The sequence below is a fragment of the Salvia splendens genome, chromosome 1 (assembly GCF_004379255.2).
Source record: "Salvia splendens isolate huo1 chromosome 1, SspV2, whole genome shotgun sequence".
Classification (NCBI taxonomy): Eukaryota; Viridiplantae; Streptophyta; class Magnoliopsida; order Lamiales; family Lamiaceae; genus Salvia; species Salvia splendens.
The window spans coordinates 1,398,321-1,423,094 of record NC_056032.1 but is presented as its reverse complement, the minus strand read 5'-3'; the positions used below and the strand labels follow the sequence as shown (position 1 = coordinate 1,423,094).

Here is a 24,774-nt window from a genome sequence, read left to right as displayed (position 1 = left end):
TTTTGAGAATAATTCATATTTTAAAAAGGGAGTTTTAACCGAACCATTCCCAACAAACATAACACGACTTTATAACAATTTTTAGTGACTATGTCTCAATTAAGGTGGTGTTGAGTTTGCAAGATAAAATAATACCAAGATACAATTTAGGATTGAGTTTCGAGATTATTTTAGTCATAGGGGGTTAGCTATGACTAATTATCCTATGATTATCCATCTAGGATTGAGTTGTGGGGTTGAATCTCATGAACCAAACACACAACAAATTTAATCCCGGATACAATCTTGCAAATCAAACACCCCTAAAGATATTCTTCGCGTTATAGTCTTAGAAACATTAATTAGGTTGTATTTAGCTCATGCAATACAAGATTTTTAAATCAATCAAGCCAAATATTATTGTATTTAGCTCTTAGAATACAAGGAATAGCTTGATTCCTAGTTTAGCTTCAACCACTAGCAACAATTAGTACAGCCTTAGTACTGAGCTTAATTGTCTCCTTACAATCCTGTGTAGGTTAGAATAAGTAAAACCAAACCAACTTGAGAATTGAGACTGTTGATTTTTCTCTGGTTGTTTAACCACCACATTTTACTCAATTCTTTTGTTAAACCCTTGATCATGGCTCATTTGATACGAAATGTGATAAAACCATGAATTGTATGCTATACTGTATTAAAATTATACTACAATATAATTAACTGGTCATTCGGTTTAAGAGATTCAAGCTCTAGATTACATCTATTCCATGTCTGATCCATGAGATTGGAATCCACAACATAATCTTATATAAATAATCATAATACAATAAATGAATCACAACCACCTCTCCAACAAAACTAATTTTAGCTTTAAATTAATGTTTTGCACAATTTTACCTTTAATTTATTTTTTCAAAAGAATTCAATCTCTTCAACTAATGATTGGTAAAGATTAGGGGTATTTAGGTAAATTAGTAAGGATGTGTTTAGGTTTTGATTTATTTAATAATTTCTTAAAATTATTTATTCTTATTGTCAAGCACTATATTTTTACTTTTACTAAACCGAAAATATTATTTTCTGGTGATTGCTTAATAATGTTATTAACCAAACAAAGTACATTGCTCTTGGGTATATTTAAAATAGAAATGTTATATGCTTGTGATATAAGAAACCTTGGATCACTAATCTAGTCCAAGTGTAGAAATAAAAGAAAGAGTGGAGCTATGCCTATATATATATGTAAAGTGGAATCCATTGTACATATTGATCATATTATCCAATCAAACAAACACAAAAAAAAAAATGAAGGAACGAAATTCTTACATCTGCTGTACATTTTTATTCGTAGTTGTTATGTTGTTCGGGAGTTGCAAAGGAGTGATAAAGCTGCCGGAAAATATGACGATTCCGGCAGTTTACGCGTTTGGAGATTCGATCGTGGATCAAGGAAACAACAACCTCCTCAAGACACTCATCTACTGCAACTTCCTCCCCTACGGTCAGGATTTTCCCGGCGGATTCCCCTCCGGCAGATTTACCAACGGCAAGACTCCTCCGGATTTGATTGGTAATTCGCACTTCAATATTCTTGTAGTAAACGTCACACCTTTTAATGTAAAATTAGTAAAGTATGATGGAGAAAATTTATTGAAATATTTTTAATCGAAGGCGAATAATGAAAGGGAAAGAGAGTACGAAAAAAAAGACTAACTTTATGAACGAATTAAAATGAAAAAATAAGACTATTAATTATGAATGTTGAGGTTTTTGTTGAACAGCTGAAGAGTTGGGAATCAAAGAGCTAATTCCGGCTTATAGCGACAAAAATTTGACGGTCAAAGATCTTCCAACCGGCGTCAGCTTTGCTTCCGGCGGCTGTGGATACGACCCTCAGACTTCTAAAATAGTCGTATAGTGTTTCCTTACTATTGGAATAATGTAAAAACTCATTTTTATCGATATTTTAAATATGAGTTTTTAATCGAACCACTCCTGTCTTCACATGATCAGTCAGTTACATCTTTGTCGGAACAATTGGAGCATTTCAAAGAGTACATAGGGAAGCTGAAAGGGGCAGTGGGGGAAGAAGGTGCAAGCAAGATATTGAAGGAGGGTTTATTCTTGTTGGTGGCCGGAAGTGATGACCTGGCAAATACTTACTTCACCGTCGGTATTCGTCGAATGCAGTATGACATATCTTCTTATGCCGATCTTCTTGTTGCTTCCGCCTCTGATTTTATACAGGTATATATATATATATGTATATACATACATGCTGTGGGGGCTCGAGCCCCCACGAAACGAGTACTCTTAGAAAATGTTGTTAAATTATTGGAGTATTTTTGTGACATTGTTAGAAAATTGTCTTTCTAAAATTCCAAATTCAAAATTATTTTTTTTCCTTGTGCGTTCGCCTGAATATCTAAAATTCTTGAAATTAATCGAGGCGATCTACAAGCTCGGGGCAAGAAGAATTGCGGTGTTTTCCCTCCCACCAATAGGATGCTTGCCATTCCAGAGAACTCTGGCTGGAGGGTCAAAGAGAGATTGTGCAGATAATTACAACAAGGCTGCACAATTGGTTAATTCCAAACTATCACTCCAACTTCTCAATCTCAACAATAGAACATTGCCTCAATCAAGGGTGGTTTACATTGATGTTTACAACCCTCTTCTTGATCTCATCCTACACCCTCAAAATCGCGGTAAGAAATTTCGTACATCACGCGTTCTGATCAATCATCATCGGTGCATGCCACGTGTATAGTATATTAATGATTGCTAGGGTTTTTGGATGTTTTTTTAGGGTTTGAAGTGAGTGACAAAGGTTGTTGCGGGAGTGGGAATATTGAAGTGACAACATTGTGCAACAAATACATTGGGGCGTGTGGAAATGTGTCGAATTATATATTTTGGGATAGCTATCATCCTACTGAGAGAGCATACAAGTTTCTCGTCGATCATATTATTCAGAAATATATCGAAAGTTTCTTGTGATCATCTTCAATTTTAGTTCCTCAAAGTAAATTGTATAATTGGAATAAATTTGTAACATTTGTGTAAGTGAACGCATTTCCTATCATAAATTTTTGGGCTCGTTCATTTTTTGAGTGTCATGATTTTTGATTGGGTTAATTACTAGGAGCATTAAATATTGATTGCAACCAAAACATATTTTAAAACGATTCTCTAGTGATTCTTGCATCTACTATCACTCCATTATGATTGCTTTGATTTTAATAGTAGGAAACTAGGAATCACTACTTCCCAAAGAATAATATTTCTGGTTTCCACAATTATGAGATTATTCAAAATTATTTTAGTATTTTTTATAAATTTATTCTTATTCATTCAATTTATTCCGATCCTCCCACCATTATAAATTCCTTCCCTAACTTTGAAGATAACTCTACTCAGGTATGTCCAATTCTTTATTACGGCCTGTGCGTGAACAGCTACTTTTGATTTTAGATTTTCATTACCGAAATCCAATTTCTAGAAATTTCATTATAGGACGATCTCAATTGAACAACAACTACATTATTACAGTAAAGTAAAACCGAATTACTTTCATGCATAATTACATTTTTTTTAAAATGACAAAAATTCTATAAAAAATAGAATAATATTAAAAAAATCAACTTGGACTATATTAAAAAATCAATGAATCCATACACAAACTCTCCCTCCAATCAATCAAAATGTCAGACCTCCATTCCTCTGCATAAACATAGTAATTGCACAATGCAGCTGCAATTAATTCAATCCAAAAACTCATAAATTAATCCACCAAAAAAACTGCTCAAAAAGCAGAGCTCATCACCACAGTTTAGCAATGAAACAGAGCTTTCCAATTTGCAGAAAACAACGATGCATAACAACAAGTTCTTCAAATTCAAACCATTACTACTTCTCTTCCTCTCCACTTTCCTCTTTCAACACCAACATAGCGCTCCAACACCCATAAATTATCTACCTAAAAACATCACCATTCCTGCCATCATCGTCTTCGGTGACTCCGTCGTTGACACAGGCAACAACAATTACCTCAAAACGATCGTCAAAGTTAACTACCCTCCCTACGGCCAGGATTTCGTCGGCGGACGCCCCACCGGCAGATTTTCCGACGGAAAAGTTCCGTCGGACCTCATCGGTAACCACCAATTACTTTTTCTCACTTTTCCCCTTTTTCATTTTGTTGAAAATTTTGTTGAAAATATGATGCGAATATCTTTTCCACCTCGTCTAATTTTTTTAATGAAAGCACCAATTCGTACCTATTAAAATGTAGTATGATGTACTATACTCCCTCCGTCCCATGTTACTTGCACTCTTCCATTTCGGCTCGTCACAAATTACTTACACTATTTATAGTTTAAGTTAGAATTAATGTATTTAATTAATATGTTAGATTAAGTTAAGAGCTCCTTTATTAAGTGATGTCTCATTACACTTAAAATTCTAATTTAATTACACTAAAAAATCAATCTCAAATTTACGGCCTAAAATGAAAAGTGCGAGTAACATGAGACGGAGGGAGTATATTTTATTGAAAATATGATGTGAATATCTTTTCCACCTTCATCTAATTTTTTAATTAAAGCACCAATTGGTATGTATTAAAATGTACTAGTATGATGTACTATATATGATGCAGCTGAAGAGTTGGGAATCAAGGAGCTTGTGCCAGCTTATCTTGATCCGAATCTTCAACCTCAAGATCTCCTCACCGGTGTTAACTTTGCGTCCGGAGGGTCGGGTTTCGATCCACTGACATCGAACGTCGTGGTATGTTTCCTTTTTGGATAAATTGACGGAAAATACCACCAAATATGGTCAATTTCTAGTTAATCCCACAACTTCTAGAATCAATCTATCACATGATGAAAATTACCGGCCCACTATGTGTCTGGATTTATTAACGTGACGCGTAAAATTAAAGATGTGACTGACTGGATGTATTAAGCTACGTTGTTTATATAAACGAACGTTTTCCCATATAGTATTTCGTGTCTGCCACATCATACATAATTCCATCGAATCAAAAGTTACAATTGAGAAAATTAAATATCAAAGTTATGATATAATTTTTTATTTTATCTTGCTTTTTTTATATATATAAATCATAAAATTTGATCAAATTCTTGCAGTCAGTAATGTCCTTATCCGACCAACTACAAATGTTCAAAGACTACATAGCAAAACTGGAGCATGTAATTGGTCAGCAAAAAACATCAATGTTATTGAACGAAGCCCTATTCACAATTGTCTCCGGCAGCAACGACATCACCAACACGTACTTCGGCACTGTCTCGCTCCGAAGATCTCAATACGACGTGTCTGCCTACACCGACTTGCTAGTCAACTACGCCTCCACCTACGTGCAGGATGTGTACAAGCTAGGGGGACGACGAATGGGAGTTTTCGGGCTAGCACCGTTGGGATGTTTGCCGTCGCAGAGAAGCTTGAAAGGGGGAGTTGAGAGGAAATGTGTGGATTTGTATAACCAAGTTGCGGAAATGTTCAATCACAAGCTGTCTGTGGAGTTGAGCTCGCTTTCTGCTCGATATCCGGACGCCACCCTTATATACGTCGATATTTATCATCTTCCGCTTGATCTCATTCGCTACCCCCTCAAATACGGTACCGTTTCTTCTTCCCGGTTTCAATTTTTTTTATTATGATATTGTTCGCCAGAAAAATCATGAAGTTTGATCAATTATGTTCTGCTCTACAATTTTTAAAAGGAATAATAATTATTTAAATCATGAAGTTTTGTCAAATTCTGAATAGTCTTATAGTGTTTGAACATAATATTAAATCATGATGTTTCGGTATTTCTCAATTATCTTATCCTTGTAGAAAACGACATAACCTCAATTGTCTCATGCTCAAAATAGAGTTTTTGATGAAAAATGTTATTTCGATCATAGACTAAAATCGTTGTTATGTATACTAATGAGGCAATTGAGAAATATAGAAACTTCGATTTAGGATTTTGTTTTTAAAGACTGATCATATATGACCAAACTCGCGATTTAAGTGTTTATTAATATCTTTTATAAAATAAGTTAAAAACCATGAAGTTTGTAGTATTTTTTTTCTTTTTTTTTGGTGAAATTGTAGTACTATATGATATGACAATCGATAAATCAAATTTGTACGTCACCGATGCTAACTTAAACCACATTGTTTGTTTTTAAAGAAAACAACGTGCAACCAGATCCAAACTTCATGATGTTTTCGACTGATTATTATAATTGCAAGATGACGTCACCGACGCTAACTTAAACCACATTGTTTGTTTTTAAAGAAAACAACGTGCAATCAGATCCAAACTTCATGATGTTTTCGACTGATTATTATAGTTGCAAGATGGACTATAATTTGACAAAATTTCATGATTTCATACAAATGAACGAATCTGTGTAATTATGGGGATTTGGGAAATGACAGGATTCCAAGTTTCAGACAAGGGATGTTGTGGAACAGGGACAATAGAAGTAGCATTCCTATGCAAATACACATGTGGGAATGCATCTGAGTATGTGTTTTGGGACAGCTTTCACCTCACTCAAAATGCCTACCGCCTTCTTGTACACGACATCCTCACCTCCTCCATCAACAATTTTGTCTCATGATCATCTCACTTTATCAACTTATTTTTCTTACATTACTTTTATTATTGGAAAATGGAACTTCATTAATATTGCAATCAGTTTATTCAGCATTTGATTGATCAATTTTGTTGCATATATATTGATTCTCTTGTAGATTTTGTGATGTTTACTTTCAAACTCCTTGTTGGATAAGATAATCGTGAGACATAAATGAGACAAACCAAAACAGGATTTGGCTAGAATTAAATTAGTCACAATAGTGGAGATGAGATGAGATGAGATGAGATGATTAAACATGAGATACAATGTAATCTTGGCATTGTGGAGACGAGTTAAGATTTATTGTCACGGATGAGTTTTTGAGAAAATAAAAAAAATCGAATAAGAGATAAAATTTGACACCTTAAGTCACAAGTTAACATAGTAACCAAACGATCCATTCGCGTCTCTCGTGTCTCTCTCCCTCTACCCTTTTTTGTGAAGATTGGATAAATGAAATCTGGTGTATGATATTGGATATAAATGGATTGTCGATAGTTTGGTTATGGATCATGAATATCAGATGATTAAAAGGTTGATGATAATGACCTTTTAAATTAAAATCAGGACCACAGAATTTGATTTATATTAAATACAGTAGTTAATAATCTTATAATATTATAAAAAAAATTGGGATGCTATTGAGGCACATTACATACTAATAGTTAGTAATACTATTTATTAAAACCACACACGTAGCATGATAATAATATATAACTATAACCTACTCATATAGATGAATGGATATTGATATTTCTTATGTATATGTGTCCTTACCGTATTGAACACGAAAATATGTTCAAATGAGATTTAGCCTTATAATAATTTGCTTTTAATACAGCAGTATGATTTAGCCTAATATATATAATATATCGTTTTCTTTTGCTTTGCTTATTTATTATACACGATTCATTTAGGAAATCAAATTCATTTTTAAAGAACAAGTATTTTGGATTTGCTTGATATGGAGTATTATGTAAGGAAGGAATGCATGCCCTTTTCGTAGGGATGAATACACAATTAATTTAGAAAGAAATAAATATTCTACCTAATTAAAATTGCATGATTTGATTATTGAAATATCTTGATTTGGTTGATTATCTTCAATTATGTCTTGATTGGCAAATTATTTTACCTCATTATTAGTAGTATTTAACAATTCAAGTATATCATCACACAGTATTACCTAACCAACTCATAATACAAAAATGGGATCTTAGTCTATTTACCTTTAATGATTGGTCCCATTAGTATTAGATGGTGTATCACACAAAAATGTATCATGCTCAAAGCCATTAAAATAATTAGATGATAATTACATAAAACCTTTAATTCAAAGCCCATCTTGTCATTCAGAAATGTGTCTTCATCAATCCATTAATTCGAAAGAATGATTTTTCATATACCATACACTTCTAATCAATCGAAGAATAGTACTTAGATTGATTCGATATGTTACACGTCACCTAGTTTTAAAAAGACAAACAAATGGCCCTATAAATTCAATGCTTATTGGCTTTGCATATTAACAAAACACATGGTATGTTGAACACCAAACACAAAATGAAATTGTTAAAACCCAAATTATTTCCTTTTTGGGTTTTCCTAATTGCGGCAAGAACGGCCGGAGCAGTCGTAAAATTACCAAGAAACATCTCTGTTCCGGCGGTTCTAATGTTCGGAGACTCGATCGTCGACACCGGAAACAATAATTACTACACAACTATTGCTAAGTGCAACTTTCCCCCTTATGGCCAAGATTTCATGGGAGGGAAGCCCACTGGCCGATTTTCCAACGGCAAAGTTCCCTCCGACCTTATTGGTATTTTTCATTTTTCTGAAATTGTTTTATTTTAGAGCATGAATAACGCTTGGGGCCGGGCCGCATCTCGCGAGTCCCGGCCCGTCCCGCGCGTTGGAGGAGGAGGCGGCACGGCCTGGGACGGCGTTATTCGGGAGCCGGGCCGCATCCGCGAGTCCCGGCCCAGCGTTACACGCTTCTCGGGCCGGGCCGCAACCGATTTTTTTTTTAATTCGAATTTTTTTTATAAATACTACTCCATTTTCATACACATTCAACTTCACATTCAACTTCAAATCTCTTCTTATAATTCCAAAAAATGCCTCCTCGTCAAAGAATATTCGAAGATCAATTGACCCGGGTGTTAGGCGAGGCGCTATGTTTTTATGTATTTTATTTTCAGTTTTAAAATTTATATGTTGTAATTTTGCAGTATTCGGCGAAATTAAATTTTGCGTGTTATAAATTTCCGACGTTTTTTATTTTATGTTTAAAATAGGTTGGAGTTGTGAATAGTGTCATTTATTAGTTGCGGCCCGAGTTGCGGCCTGCAGGGTTAGAGGCTTCTCAGGCGGGCCGCAACTGTAGAGGAATGATGACGTGGAGGGGACTTGGGGCCGGAACTTGGGACGGGGTTATTTATGCTCTTAATACTCTCTCCGTCCATTGTTACTTGCACTTTTCTGTTTCGCCTCGTCCCAAACTACTTACGGTATTTCTATTAAAAATTAACGTATTTAATGAATATATTATAGTTATTAAGTGATTTCTCATAAAACTTAAAATACTAATTTAATTATACTAAAAATCGATCCTAAATTTACTACCTAAAAAGAAAAGTGTACGTGACATGGGACGGTGGGAGGATTCATTTTCACTTGTTTCGATCATCTTATATTAGTCTGATACGGCTTCATGTGCTTGCAAACTTTTTAATCTTGTCACACTAAACCAATATTTTAGTTTTTGTGGGGTTTAATTAATCATTGATAAATTTTTGATTTGATATACTTGCAGTTGAAGAATTAGGCATTAAGGATCTTTTGCCGCCATATTTGGATCCATCTTTGAACGATGAAGATCTTTTGACTGGGGTAAATTTTGCAACCGGAGCTGCGGGGTGGGACCCCCTCACAGCGGAGCTCTCGGTTAGTACATTAGTACTTCATTCGTTCACGATCTATAATTTTATTTCATTTTTTATTTTGATCCGGGCAAAAAAATTACCATTATGTGGTAGTATTTCTTTTTACTGATATTATTATACTTTTTTATTAGAAATTATAATCAACAGGATTTATGGTTGTCTTGATTTCAGTCAGTCAAGTCGTTATCGGATCAGTTAGAATTGTTCAAAGGCTACACGGAGAAGGTGAAGAAGATTGGTGGAGAGCAAACACTCTCCAAATTACTTAGCGAAAGTCTAGTGGCGGTTGTGACAGGCAGCAACGACATCTCCAACACGTACTTCATCACACCATTCAGGCGCCTACACTACGATGTTCCCTCGTATACAGACCTACTTGTGAGCTATGCCTCGAGCTTCGTGCAGGTAAATATATGAGGAAAAATTTTAATTTGGAGGCAATTGATTTAAACGCGAACTTACACTATAGTGGCATTTGGAAAGGACCTATATCGACTAGGGGTACGCAGAATTGTCGTTACTAGTCTTCCACCCGTGGGATGTCTGCCCTCGCAACGGACCTTAAGGGGCGGACTCGAAAGGAAGTGCGTGGACAAGTATAATGAAGCTGCGGAGTTGTTCAATCGGAAGCTCTCGGCCGAATTGGTCTCACTCAATGAACAATTGAGTGATGCATTGATCTTCTTCATAGATATCTATACACTTCCTTTGGATTTCATTCAAAACCCACAAAAATATGGTATGTTCAATTTTTTTCAACAATTTAACAATTATGCAATTTTTGATTTAATATGAATTTTTTTTGAACATAGGGTTCAAGGTGGGAGACAGAGGATGCTGTGGATCAGGAACTATAGAAGTTACTTACATTTGTAAGGATATGAAAACGTGTGAAAATGTAAGTGACTATGTGTTTTGGGACAGTTTTCATCCCACAGAGAAAGCCTATAGAATTCTTGTAAATGAATTTATAGACCAAATCATTAAAAGCCTGTGACATTATTATCAACTTATTGTTCATACTTTGCTTTCATTCTTGGAATAGTAACTTTTTCATCAATTTATTTAGCTTTTGATTGATCAATGTTGTTAATGTATATAATGCATATTTCATAGTTGTATGGTTTACAAATTTAATATAGAAATATACTGCTGTATTAATAAAGAAGAATGGGCTTTGAAGCTCCAAATATTTTGCTGTAAGTTACAAAGTGTTTAAGTTACAAATATTTGGTTGAAGTTACAAAGTTTTGAGTAAGTCAGTAAGTAAGATAGGCTATTTGATAAATTCTTGATTGAATAATTAGTGTAGTATATAATTCTATTTTAAAAATAACTTTCAATAATTGCATGTAAGCCCCTAATTTTCTATAGCAAATAGACTGATTTACTATAATGAAGAAACACGAGAATACAATTCCTCTTTATTACTATTTATTTGGTATTCATGAGGTCTGATTTTGGAGAAAATCTTTATTACTTTCGAAGATATCTCAATGGATATTTATTTTATCCGCGAAAATTACAAAAAATAAATTATATTGACAACAATTAAATCATACTAGTATTTTTTTCCTAATTAAACAATATTGTGTTTTCTGTTTTTGATGTTCCTTTCATTCTTATATTATTTGGCCATATATAGTCCATGACTTCAATATCATATTCATATAAACAAGTTTAGAACAGAAGGGAGAGACTAAAAAAAAGCAACACGTCCACACAATAAACACTAACATTAATAGGGTTCAGAAAAAAATTCCTCAACAAAAACAAAAGCAAACATTTGGTTTACAATGGCTGACACTGATCATTCAAACAAGTTAATTCATTAGTTTTGTTAATTAAATAAATGTATATTGGGAGAGAGAGAGTGAGAGAGAGATGTTCAATTACCATGGCAACCAAGAGCAACTGCAAGTAGAAGGGTGACCAAGAAAATTATTGTATGAGAAGTCATTTGCATGAGATTTATGAATATTATTGTATGGAGTGATTTAGTTAGTGTTGACTATTGAGTGAGTTGATGATGATCAACCAGTGGTTCTCTCCTATATATATATGTGACATGACGTGTAATATATATCATGATGGAGGTGTTTTTTTTGGGCATTGATTTAGGAAAATGATTCTCCCTCCCATTAATTAGCATCATTTGACTAATTGGCATTATTTAGGAAATTACATTTATTTGTTTCTTCTACTAATATATGTAACCATAATTTGCATTTATTTGTTTCTTCTCCTAATATATGTAATTGCAATTTGCAATATACCATTTAACTTCAACTATTTATAAAAACTCAGACTTAAAAGAATATTTTCTAAATCTCAAAATGCTTGTTCGTTTGGGAGGATGATATATGGAAGTATGGAAATAGGGAAGATCAGTACAATGAAAAGGGTGTCTTTTATATATGGAAATATGTAGATCTAATTTTTGTATACAATTTGTAAAATTATGGAAATCTCATAAACTAAGGTAAATCAAATATTTCTAAAGCAAATATTTAGATAAAATATATCCAATTTTTTGCTTGGTGCTCGGAAATATTGTAGATTGCTCAGAATTTTATCGGGAAAGTGCTCGGTAACATGTCTCGCACCTTGAACCCTATGGTCAAAATTTTGTGATTAAATCATAATTATATTATTGTTAAATTGTTGAAAATTTGAACATACCATATTTTTGTGGGTTTTGAATGAAATCCAGAGGAATTGTGTAGATATCTATGAAGAAGATCAACTCATCACCCAATTGAACAGTTGTGTAGATATCTTTTGGTGATATTAAAAAGCAATAAAAAAATTTGATAATTTTATAAATTTCGGAATAAGTAAAAGTTAGATACTTTTATATAAATATTTGGAATATATAAAAAATTGACATAATTATTTTTTATTAATAAAAAGTCAACATAATTATTTAAATTAAAAATAGTAGAGAGAAAAAAGGAAGAAAATAATAGAGATCAAGGGGAGAAGTGCAAGAGAAACATTTTATTGAAAATAACTTTTCTTTTCATAAATAAAGATCCACTTGTCCACTTTATAATAGAAATGTAGCATACAATGTATTAGGTGATCACTTCCGGCAATTTATCATCATTGAAGATATTATTGCAAATTGCAGCTACATATATTAGGGTAAAAAACAAATCAATCCAAATTGCTAGTACATACTGCATATATTAGTTGGAAAAAATAAATCAATGCTATATAGTATATACCTAAAATATTATTGCAAATTGTTGTATATGAAGAGAAGAAAGAGTTACAAAAATTTAATATAACGATATACAATTACTAATAGTAACAATTTTCATTAAATCAGATCTATTACCACATTCGTGATATGACACAGCATGTCACTTATATATAAGGAGAGAACCACTAGTTGAAAATCATAAAACTCACTCAACACTAACAAAATCATTTCTTATACTACATAAAACTCAGTAGAATGGTTTCTCAAAGGATGATTTTCTTGGTTGCTCTTCTACTTGCAGTTGTCGTTGGCTGTCATGGTTGATCCTCTTTATCTCTCTCTCAATATGCATTTATTTAATTAATTAAATTAATAAAATTAATGAATGAATTTTCAGGTGGAAGAGTGTGTGATACCACCAAGGTCTGCCCACCATGCAAAATTGGTGAGCCACTCTGTCTGGATGGGATGTGCACTTGTTTGGACATCCAAGGCAATGTTAAATCAGGTTGAATCTCTTTCCCTAGCCCCTCTATACGAGTATGTATTAGTCGTCCTTATAGGTGCGATCTTCCTTATCAACCGACCCCTAATAAATTTTCAGATGATGAAACACTATGTCATTTGGACAAGGAGTGCCCGCCGTGCAATGACGGTAAGCCATACTGTTCCGAAGGGCTTTGCACATGTCTACCCGATCACTAGTCCGATGCTATCAAAATTGAAGTGTTGGTTGCAAAGCAGACATCGATTTTGCCAACCATTGTAAACCAAATTGTCGTTCCTACAATAGTAATTATTCTCTCTGTCCCATTAAAAATAAAACGTTGTCCTTTTGGATTGTCCAATTAAAAATGAAATATTTGTTAAAATGGAAACAATATTATCCTATTTTTTTATATCTACTTTATTCTCGATTTATTAACTCACAAAACAGTATTACATAAAATATATTGTGCTGAAAAACAAATGTTTCATTTATAGTATACATTCCATTTTAAATAGTAGAAACAAATAAACAGACTTATAGCCTAGCTTGGAATTGAATCAGTGATGTAATGCATGCCACGTGGGATCTTCCCATTGGTGGGGTGTACTTGATTTTCAATCTAATGGGTCCACTGGGCACGCTACATTATTATTATTTTTATTTTTATTTTTATTTTTAACTTAGTTTGCCATATGACCAACCTACCATTAGTTCTCCTATTTTACAACAAATAAATGTTATGTTACTCAAATTTTTTTAACCTGTCTTTTATTTTAGGAATTTAGATTTAAAACTTGTGTCATCAAAATAGTGAGAGTAAAAGTATAAAAATTAAAATTACATATGTCATTTACTGTAAATATTTTTCAATGCAAGTTCTCCCCAAACAAGTTTTTATCCCCAAATTCCTATTCAATGCAAAACTATAGCTCCAATTATAATATTCAGGGTTTCGAATCATATTGAAATAACAGTTATCTAATTCTAGAAAATATGTTATGGAAATATTCTTCTTCCCTCTAAGGCTCTAATCTCGTTTGTGGGGTGTATTAGGGGCTCAAAATCTGATTAGAATTGTGCTCTAGCTCCCATTTATACTCAAGCAATAAACCATTCAATAAAAAATAATAACGCGAGAAATGAAGGAAAATATTAATCAAAGTTTGAGCTATATATTGACAATTGCAATTTACTGCTATAATTTATTGAAAACGGCACTGTATGGATTTCAAGTCATTAGGATACATATGACGTTTTAGGCGTGTTTTTAGCGTCGTCGACATCGACTACAGGATATATACATCACAATCGATTTCTATTTCAGTATTCTTAAGTGGTGTTCGGTTTCCTAGATAAAATAATACCAAGATATAATCTAGGATTGAAATGTGAAATTATTTTAGTAATAGGGGGTTAACTATGACTAATTATCTCATGATTATCCATTTAGGATTGAGTTGAGGACTAAATCTCATGAACCAAACACACTACTAATTTAATCTCGGGATATAATCTTGCAAACCGAACACACCCTAATATGATTGTAGGCGAAATATGTTCAAATGAGATTTAACCTTATACTCCATTTGTGAAATGTTGTCCAGTTTTGCCATTTTTGCCCGTCCATGAAATGTTGTCCACTTTGCTTTTTTTCCTTTTTTGGTTAATGTACCCCACTTTCCACTAACTCATTACACCCACATTCTATTATAAAACTAATACATAAATGTAGAGCCTACATTCCCCTAACTTTTTTAACTCACTTTTATTCACATTTCTTAAACTCTTGTCAAGTCAAACATGAACCACATTTTGCGGACGGAGGGAGTACTAGTAATTATCTTTTAATTCGAGTAGCTAGGAGTACAAGTTATCCAAAAAGCAAAATTGTAAATTGATAAATACTAGTACTAACATTCATGTATTTTATTAGTTAAATTGAACACTAAAATACTATTTTATTTTCAAACTTTACATAATATGTCATAGTTTGACAAAATCTCATGATTTAAACGACTATTATCCATTATTAAAAGGACTGGAAGATGATTTATGGACCAACCCCTTGAAAGAATGTGACATTTTATTACAAGGACTTGAAGATGAGTTTTGAAATGAATAAATTGTGATTTCACTGATTTATAGTGAAATGTGAAGATGGATATGTTTGAAATATTTAATGATGCACACTATGTGTAACATGGATAAATCATTATCTTTGTGTGTGTGTGTGTGTTTTCATGCCTCATCCACAAAGGCACAATGAAGGGATGGGAAATGTGTGCCCATTTTAATTAGGTTCCAAACCACGAAATGAGGACCACTAGAGAAGACTTTTTGGTGTTATTGATGATGGTTAAATCCTTTGAAGATGACTATGGCTTCAAGAAATTACTTATATTGGAGGTCAGGCTGTGGATATGATAATTTATAAATGACGATATTCAACTCTTATTCTAGGAATTCCAATAAAAAATTCAATTCCCAATTATTCATTAAAGAGAAAATGATAATGATGACCTAACTCCATAAAGAGTTGCTAACTACGATTTTTTTCAACTAATCTCATGTTGGCATCCTCAAATGTAAGTGGAATTTCATTTGATCATTTGTCACATTCACAAACTAAATTCCTGGGTGGCCACGTGAAAACAACTATATAATGAGAATATAAAAGTGGCCACATTAAATTAATCCCCACTTTCTACTATCGAGAAACATTATCATACTAGCAATCTAGCATGATCATCCACCAAATCCATCTATCATTAGTACTCCCTTCGTTTCTTCATAGTTGAGGCAAAACTTTTCGGCACGGAGTTTACGAAATTGATGTTGAATGTGTTAAATAAATAGATAAAAAAGTAAGAGAGGGAAAAAATAGAGAGAATAAAGTAAAAAGTGAATAAAGTAGAGAGGATAAAGTAAGAGAGAGTAAAGTAAGAAAGAGAAAAAAGTTATTGTATAGGGAAACTCAACTATGAGGAAACTTCTCAAAATGGAAAAATGACTCAACTATGATGAAACGATGGGAGTATAATATAGGCATATACAAAAGGTGCTTTTCACTTTTCACTAAAGCTAAATTTCCAGAAATCAGTGCTGCTACTTATTTTATTTTAATTTCTCCTTTCAATTAATTTAGGGTACTAGAAAAAATCTTTTAATATATATAATGTTCAATTTCAAACATGCAACAACTTAAACTGTTCAATTTCAAAAATGAAACAACTTTAATATAAGAATGAATATCTTTCTATATGAAAAATGAGAAGTATTAATACGTTTTCATAAACTCAAAATAGAAAATGGTTGTCTCAAGAGAGTTTTAAATTGTATTTTAAGTCTGTGCGAATTTTAAGCCATAATCAAACCTTAAGAATTTCAAGTTTTTATGACACCTTGCATATTTCCAATTATCATGAGACATGGTGTTTTTGGCTTGTTTTTGGATATATTTGAGTATTTATCTAAAAAAATGTACAGCTAGTATTAACAGTTTTTGGATATATTTGAGTAGGGTAGTGCAAAATTTAAATTTTATATAATGTACAAACTTCAAACTCTATACCACAGTATTAACACAGTTTCATCACAATTATAATACTTTATAAAATTTCAAGATTTTGATGTCAACACAACATCAACAGTAGACATTGTGGTGACATTTTTTGTTACTATTATTTTGTCATCTGTTGACATTTTCTAATTGTTCCAATCGTAATTTGGAGTTCATGCAATATTTAGATTTTGTATTTCATTACGTGCATATATCCAATTTCCCTCTCTTACCTTTGTAACAGTTGAAAAAGATGAGTTGCCATTTCCACATGGCACAGCCTCTCACTTTCATCCCCTGCTTCTCCATTCCCTCTTCCAAATCCATAAATCTCTGGGCCTCTTCTCCTCCTCCATTTCCAAAGAGATTCTCCATTCCCTCTTCCAAATCCATAAATCTCTGAGCCTCTTCTCCTCCTCCATTTCCAAAGAGATTTCCACAAAAATGTCGGCGTGGGATCACTTCGGCGAGGCCGCGAACATCATACAGCTGACGGGGCTGAACGGGGTGGCGCTGGTGGGTCTAATAGTAAAGGCAGCAAACAGAGCCCGAATGCACAAGAAGAATTGCAAGGAATTCGCGCAGCACGTGAAGCTGATCGGGAATCTGCTGGAGCAGCTGAAGATTTCCGAGCTGAAGAGGTACCCGGAGACGCGGGAGCCGTTGGAGCAGCTCGAGGATGCTCTGCGCCGGGCTTATCTGCTCGTCAATAGCTGCCAGGAGCGGAGCTACCTCTATTTGATGGCCATGGGTTGGAACATCGTCTACCAATTTCGGATGGCTCAGGAAGAAATTGATCGCTATTTGAGGATTATCCCCCTCATTGCTCTCCTTGATAATACTAGGGTTAAGGTAATTGGGCAAAATTCCCCCCCTCTCTCTCTCTCTAACTACTTTTTCTGGATTGTAATGTCACGACCGCCCACCCCAGGGGTGTTACAAACGAGGCGATCGTGACCAAGGGACAAACATTAAGAATAGCATTTAAGGATAACAGTTCATAAGAAAGGCTCAATTAGCTTAAAAAAATAATATATATCAGAGTGTATGATACACAGAGTGCAAACTCGACTTTAGCTCCAAACAAATGGGAAAAGCTCAAATAAAATCAGAGTGTCTTTTCAACAATCAGCAACTCGAGATAAAATTATCTCAACAATACTTGGCGGAAGCATTCGAGAGTAGAATACTATTATGTATGAAGACATAATATATTCAGAAAGTTTTATTTACAATCTTCTTCACTTTCATGCTCAACACCCACTCCCAGTTTGGGAATGTGCACAACATGTTCCAAGTGTCGCAGTTGCGCAAGTACGTGTTTGACCCCAAGCATGTGATTCGTCAAGAAAAAGTGATCCTAAACCCCGACATGAGCTACGAGGAAAGGCCAGAGGCAATCCTAGATCGGAAGATACAAGAGTTGCGAAACAAGTCGATAGCATTCGTGAAAGTGTTGGAAACACCATGGTTCCAAGGAAGCCACGTGGGAGTTAGAAGATGGAATTAAAGAAAAGTACCCCGAGTTGTTTATGTAAGACGATCAAATTTCGGGACGAAATTTTTGTTAAGATGGGTAGATTGTAACACCCCGACTTTTTCTACCTTTTTATTGTGTTCTTGAAAGGACCGTCGTTTGTGCACTTGAAAATTTTCCGACCTTGTTTCTTTTTGTCGAGAGAAGTATTTCACTTTTGGGGCCAAACAATTATTCTTTCCTAGCCGAATTTGAAACCCAATTGTTACGAGCCCAAAATGATACCTACACGAAAGAATAAACCACGTATCAAATACACTTTCGACAACAAATCGAAAACGAAAAGACGTGAATTTTTGTCTTTTATGAAAATTTTTTCTATAAATACAACGTCCCTCCATTTCATTTCTTTTACTTCGCAATCGAGAATCCGAGAGAGAGAAGAGAGAGGGGGAGCCGAGAGAGGAATGGAGAGGAGAAGATGATGAAGGGAGGAGCCGATGGCGGCGGATCCGCGACGGCGGATTCGTGGCAGCGGCGGCGGCGGTGCGGCGAACCGAGAGAGAGAGAGAGACGGAGGGATGGCTGGATGGCGACAGCAGCGTCCTCCCGGCTTCACGTCTCCCGGCAGCGACGGCAGCGGCCCCGGCAGCAGCAGCTCTTCCGGTGAATCGGCGGCTGCACCGACAGCGTCGTGACAGCAGCGGCGCTGCGTTTTGATCGAAGGAAGTGCAGCCTTACCTTCCACCGAGAGGAGAAAGAGAGGAGCACGGCGTGAAGGCTTTAAACGATCGAGGTGGGATTTTGAACTAAAGTGTTTCCAAGAGCTTTCGTTTTAATATATATCGGTTTGAGCATCATGTTTTATGTGATTTATGTGCTTTAAATGAAAGTGATGTTATGCGATTTTTTGATTGAATTGTGTGAAGTTTGATTTGAATCTTTGGTGAATGATCTAAGTTTATGTGCAAACATGTTTAAGAGAGTCTTATCAAGCATGATTTCGTGTTATAAGCATGAGAAAATTATGTTTGGATGATTGAGGAAGAAACTCAAATTTTGAATTTGTGAGTATGAAATCTGTGGTGTTCGGACAGTAGATTCCAACGTGTATTTGACTGACCAAACGATCGAATTTTGGTATGAAAATTTTACTGAGTTAATTTCAAGGTGTTTTCTATGTCTCGTATAAATTTCAGCCCCGTTCGACGAAAGATGAATTTTTGAAAAATGTTTGAAGTCCACTGCGCAATTCTGCCATAAACTGGTATTCTCGGCCAGAATGTTTCGTTTTCTGTTTGACCGATCAAATGACCTCCGTTTGATGTAATTCTTGAACTAGATGAAAATTTGAAGTGTCTTCTGAGTCCTGTAAAAATTTCAGCCTTATTGGGCATTGGATGAATTTTTGGCGAATTTTTCAAATGAACTGCGCACTGCCAGAAATTTTATGTTTCAAAAAAAAAAAAACGTTTTGAGGAAAGAAAAGTTGAAAAGGTTATGTCAAGCCATATTTTGTTTTGGAACTATGCCTATCTGACTGCAACGATGAATGGAATGGATTGATGGGAGACCGTGGGAAGTAACCACTTCCCCGGCACTTGAATGTTAAGATATGATGAATGATGAAAGGAACGATGAATGATGAAAGGAACGATGAATGAACAAGAGATAGTGAAATCGGGTTTGTCAGATGCGGCATATGTTCCAGGAAAATAGATCGAAAGATCGCTTTTGAAAAGGAAAAGAAAAATGTTTAGTGTTCTCGGACTTTTCCTAAAACTCCGAGTTCACTCAAAGAGTGGCTTGACAAAATCAGTTGTTATGAAAATATTTTTGGCACGTGTCCACTGAGTACACCAAGTACTCAGCCCTGCATGTGTTTTCCCTATGTGCAGGTTGAGCGGTGACGAGCGCGGTGGGTGTTGAGCATGAAAGTGAAGAAGATTGTAAATAAAACTTTCTGAATATATTATGTCTTCATACATAATAGTATTCTACTCTCGAATGCTTCCGCCAAGTATTGTTGAGATAATTTTATCTCGAGTTGCTGATTGTTGAAAAGACACTCTGATTTTATTTGAGCTTTTCCCATTTGTTTGGAGCTAAAGTCGAGTTTGCACTCTGTGTATCATACACTCTGATATATATTATTTTTTTAAGCTAATTGAGCCTTTCTTATGAACTGTTATCCTTAAATGCTATTCTTAATGTTTGTCCCTTGGTCACGATCGCCTCGTTTGTAACACCCCTGGGGTGGGCGGTCGTGACATGTAATTTGGAGATTTTGAATTTATGATTGAATTAATGCTTTGATAATTGTTGTTTACATCACGAATTAAAGTCAAAAGGGGATGTGGCCTTGTGACTTTTGGTTGAATTGATTGAGTCATAATATTGAATTTTTTTGGAATTTTCAGATGGTTGTAAATTGCAATCATATTTTAATTTGATGATTATGAATCTCTTATTTATGGGGGCATAATACGAGTATTATTAGTTAGATAAATTAGGATTTGCATATCTTTTCCATATCTTTATTTTCCTGTTCATTATGTTAGTTATTAACATTATAAATAGGAGTTATTGTAATCATTTGAGAAATCAATCAAGAATATCTCGTTCATAATCTTATAATCTTCTCTAAAGTGAGACAACCGTCGTGCTCGGCGGGTGAGTCGGGCACTCGCCCGTGAGTCGGGCACTCGCCCTTGACAGGCTCGCCCGTGACAGGCATTTATCAATCTACTGATCGATTAATAAATGTCTGTCGCGAGGATTAATAAATGTCTGTCGCGGGCGAGTTGGGTTATCAATCTACTGATCGGCGACCGTAGATTGACGATCGATAAATGTCTGTCGCGGGCGAGTGCCCGACTCGCCCGTCGAGCACGACGGTTGTCTCACTTTAGAGAAGATTATGAACGAGATATTCTTGATTGATTTCTCAAATGATTATCATAACTCCTATTTATAATGCTAATAACTAACTTAATGAACAAGATATTTATAATGCTAATAACTAACTTAATGAACAAGAAAATAAAGATGTGGAAAAGATATGCAAATCTTAATTTATCTAACTAATAATGCTCGTATTAGGGCATCACATTTTTTTTAGTTTTACTTTACCTTTATGAAGAGGTGAAGGCTGAGTTTGATGTTATTTTTCCAAGGATGGAAGAAGGTTGCTATTTGTGTTGAAGCATATTCTTGTTCTCCAAAGTATTGTTAGTATCAATCATTATTTGATTAAGGTAGTATTAATTCATAACATTGGAAATACAATTCTATTGTCTTAACATACACAGGAGAGGATTGAAGAAATCCAGATGGATCAGCGCGAGTACACATTAGACGAAGATGACAGAAAAGTTCAAGTTGCGATTTCTGAAAACGACATTATAGTCTTGAAGAAAAGCTTTTCTTGTTCTTATCCGAATTTGCCTTTTGACAAGGCACTACAGAAAGAACATGAGAAGCTTGAAGCCGAGCTTCATCATTCACAATCTAATATGGATGTGAGCCACTGTCATGTAATCGAGCGTCTGCTTGAGGTAACTGAAACTGCGCAGCTGTGGCAGAGAAAAACTCGTCACATAGAGTTTCCGAGATGTCAGCCTCAGACCAGGAGCATCTTGCCAATGAGGATGATTCAAGAAAATATGATAATTCAAAGAGCTCAAGGTTCGTCTTGCGCCATTGCATATACCATTTTCTCACAATCTGATTAACTGGAGTAATTTGTTTCGACATTTCTGATTGTAGAGAAGCTGCGTTGTCCTCTGGGGACAACATAATTTCAACCAAGGTACCAGTTTGGCAAGACGAATGGCATGCAGATCTACTCGGCTGCTGTTCAGAACCTTCCTTGTGTATGTTCTCTCCTCATCATCGCATTATCTTGTGATAGAAATTTTGCACAAACAAAGCATAATGTAGCCTCAGTTTGATTTCCCTAGAGATGAAGACTTCTTTGTTCGAGTTAGTACTTGTTATCGTAGTATATGAGATGACATTTTGAAAATTTGATGGCAGGTGTAAAGACCTTCGTTTATCCTTGCGATACGATTTCAAAGATAGCATCCGTGGCAACTAGTGAGGATATATGTGAGTACATCTACGGCATTTTGAATGATTGCGGTGGCATTCTTCTGATAATTGTAATTGCATAAGGAAAGTATTAAGCAAGGATTTTTATCATTTGACAGCCTCAGCAGATGCTTGTAATGAGATAATGGCCCATTCCCTGATACTATCATGTTGTTGTTACACATGTTGTCTAAGAAGAAAGCTTCGAAGGACTCTGAACATCAGGGTGCGTAACTCGCTCATTGTTAAGTTCTATGTTTTGTCTATGCAAGATAATGGAGACATCAAGATCTAACTCCTTGCAGGGTGGTTTGTTTGACGATTGTTTGTCGCATTTCATGTGTTGTTGCTGCGCGCTCGTCCAAGAATGGAGAGAAGTAGAGATTCGCGGTAAGACTTGTTTTGCAAGAACCTGCTCTTTACTAAGCCACCACCACAAGCACCACGACGACTTGTGATTGTGAACTGTGGGAGTTGTTTGGACAGGTGCGAAGAAGACGAGGACGAGCCCTCCGCCGTCTCAGCAGATGGAGGACTACTGAATGATCAGTGTTTATATGATTTGGATTTCTGCAGATTAATTTGAACTTGTTCAGGTAGTTAAGCAACTAATTTAACATGCTGAAAAAACAGAAGCTAGTCGTTAGAATATATGTACAGTGTAATGTCCACCTTTTGAAGTTATGTAATGTCATGCAATTCAATTTTAATTAACTTCATAGAGAAACTGTGAAAATGCACAATCGATAATCCATTATATATCATAATAAAAATATATCATAATCCATTATACTAGTACACATTATACAATGGAACAAAGATATTATTTTAATGGAAAAAGTTATAAAAACAAATACCACAACAAATTATACACATGATGAAAAAAATGCACAATCGATAATGAAACGATGATACAATTATAATGGAAGAATTTGAACATCCGATTATTAATGAGAGTGAAATCTTGAATAAAATATTAATAAAATCAATTTAGAAGCCAAAAAATAAATAATTTATCGATATATGAATGTCAAAATCGATTTAATAAAAGTCTAATAATATGTTAAATTAACTTAATTAGATATGGTGATATATGTTTATAATAAACAATGACGTAATTATAATGCATAAATAAGTAATAAACATGTAGCATGTTTCACGATATTAACTTAATTAAGATCCTCATGCCGAAATATATATCTAAATTATTAAAAAGTGATATGGTAAATCATATTTAAGTAATTTGATTCAATTAAAATATAATTTAGTATGTTTGACTAATTAAAACGTGATATGGTAAATCATGTTAGATTAATTTAATTCAATCAAGGAAAGAAAATATATGAAAATACAATTTGGAATATGGTAAATTATGTTTGACTAATTTAAATAACAAAGAAAATAAAATTTGGTATGAATCGAATTTGATATATATCTATATCGTGGAAAGCGTAAATTTAGGAGAGGTAGAAACCATCTATAAAAGAAAAATTGTACAGTAATGTATAATTACTAACCACTGATCCCTGATGTATAACTTAAAATTAAAAATCTTGATTGTATAGTTACCAGCTTATTTCTGATCATTGCATTAAAATTAAGTCTTATTTCTGTAATTACTACCTACTCACCGGTGTAATTTGTTTTACCGCCTCATTTGTGCTACCTGAATATAACTGTTTTTTTCCCTTTTGTTCACATCAGGCTGCTAATTACCTGAATATCAAGACCCTTCTGGATCTGACTTTCCAGACAGTTGCTGACATGATCAAGGGAAAAAGTCCAGAGGAGATCAGGAAGACCTTCAACATCAAGAATGATTTCATACCGGAGGAGGAAGAAGATGTCCGGCGAGAGAACCCGTGGGCTTTTGCATAGAGCAAGTGCATCTGTTAGAGCATCCTCAATGGGGCGGACGATAGGCCGCCCGATGCCTCGGGTACGCCATCGTCCGCCCACTATGAGTGCGCGGTCGATGATTGTCCGCGCCCTATAGATCGTCCGCGGATGATTCGCGGATGATAGGGCATCGTCCGCCCACTGTGGGCGACGCGAACGATGCAACGCGTTTTTGTTTTTTTTTTAATTCCGAAAAATTTATTTATATAAATACTCCTACTCCAGCTTCATTTGTAACCCATTCACTTTTCCACACTCAAATTACACTATAAAATGTAATTTGTCGTTTTGTAGAGTAGTCAACTTTTTTTTCATTTCTAACTCGGATAAAACTTTTTTTTAATCAATGTAGGATTTGCCGTTTTTAATTAATCGTGGTATTTTTTTTAATTATTTTGCATTGACATATTTGAAAACATTTAAATTAATTAACAAAACAATAGTGAATATGAGGATA

At 34.6% G+C, this 24,774-nt stretch overlaps 1 long non-coding RNA gene and 2 pseudogenes across 1 annotated transcript; all 3 read left to right on the top strand.

Moving 5' to 3' along the window:
- The first annotated feature begins 1,257 nt into the window (after positions 1–1,257).
- LOC121807055 lies at positions 1,258–10,601 on the top strand (annotated as a pseudogene).
- Positions 10,602–13,017: 2,416 nt separating this feature from the next.
- Positions 13,018–13,699, top strand: LOC121805449. The gene is made up of 3 exons (XR_006051483.1): positions 13,018–13,119; positions 13,198–13,308; positions 13,405–13,699. It is a non-coding gene; the product is annotated as an uncharacterized LOC121805449 (long non-coding RNA).
- Positions 13,700–16,551: 2,852 nt separating this feature from the next.
- Positions 16,552–23,137, top strand: LOC121807037 (annotated as a pseudogene).
- Positions 23,138–24,774: the final 1,637 nt, after the last annotated feature.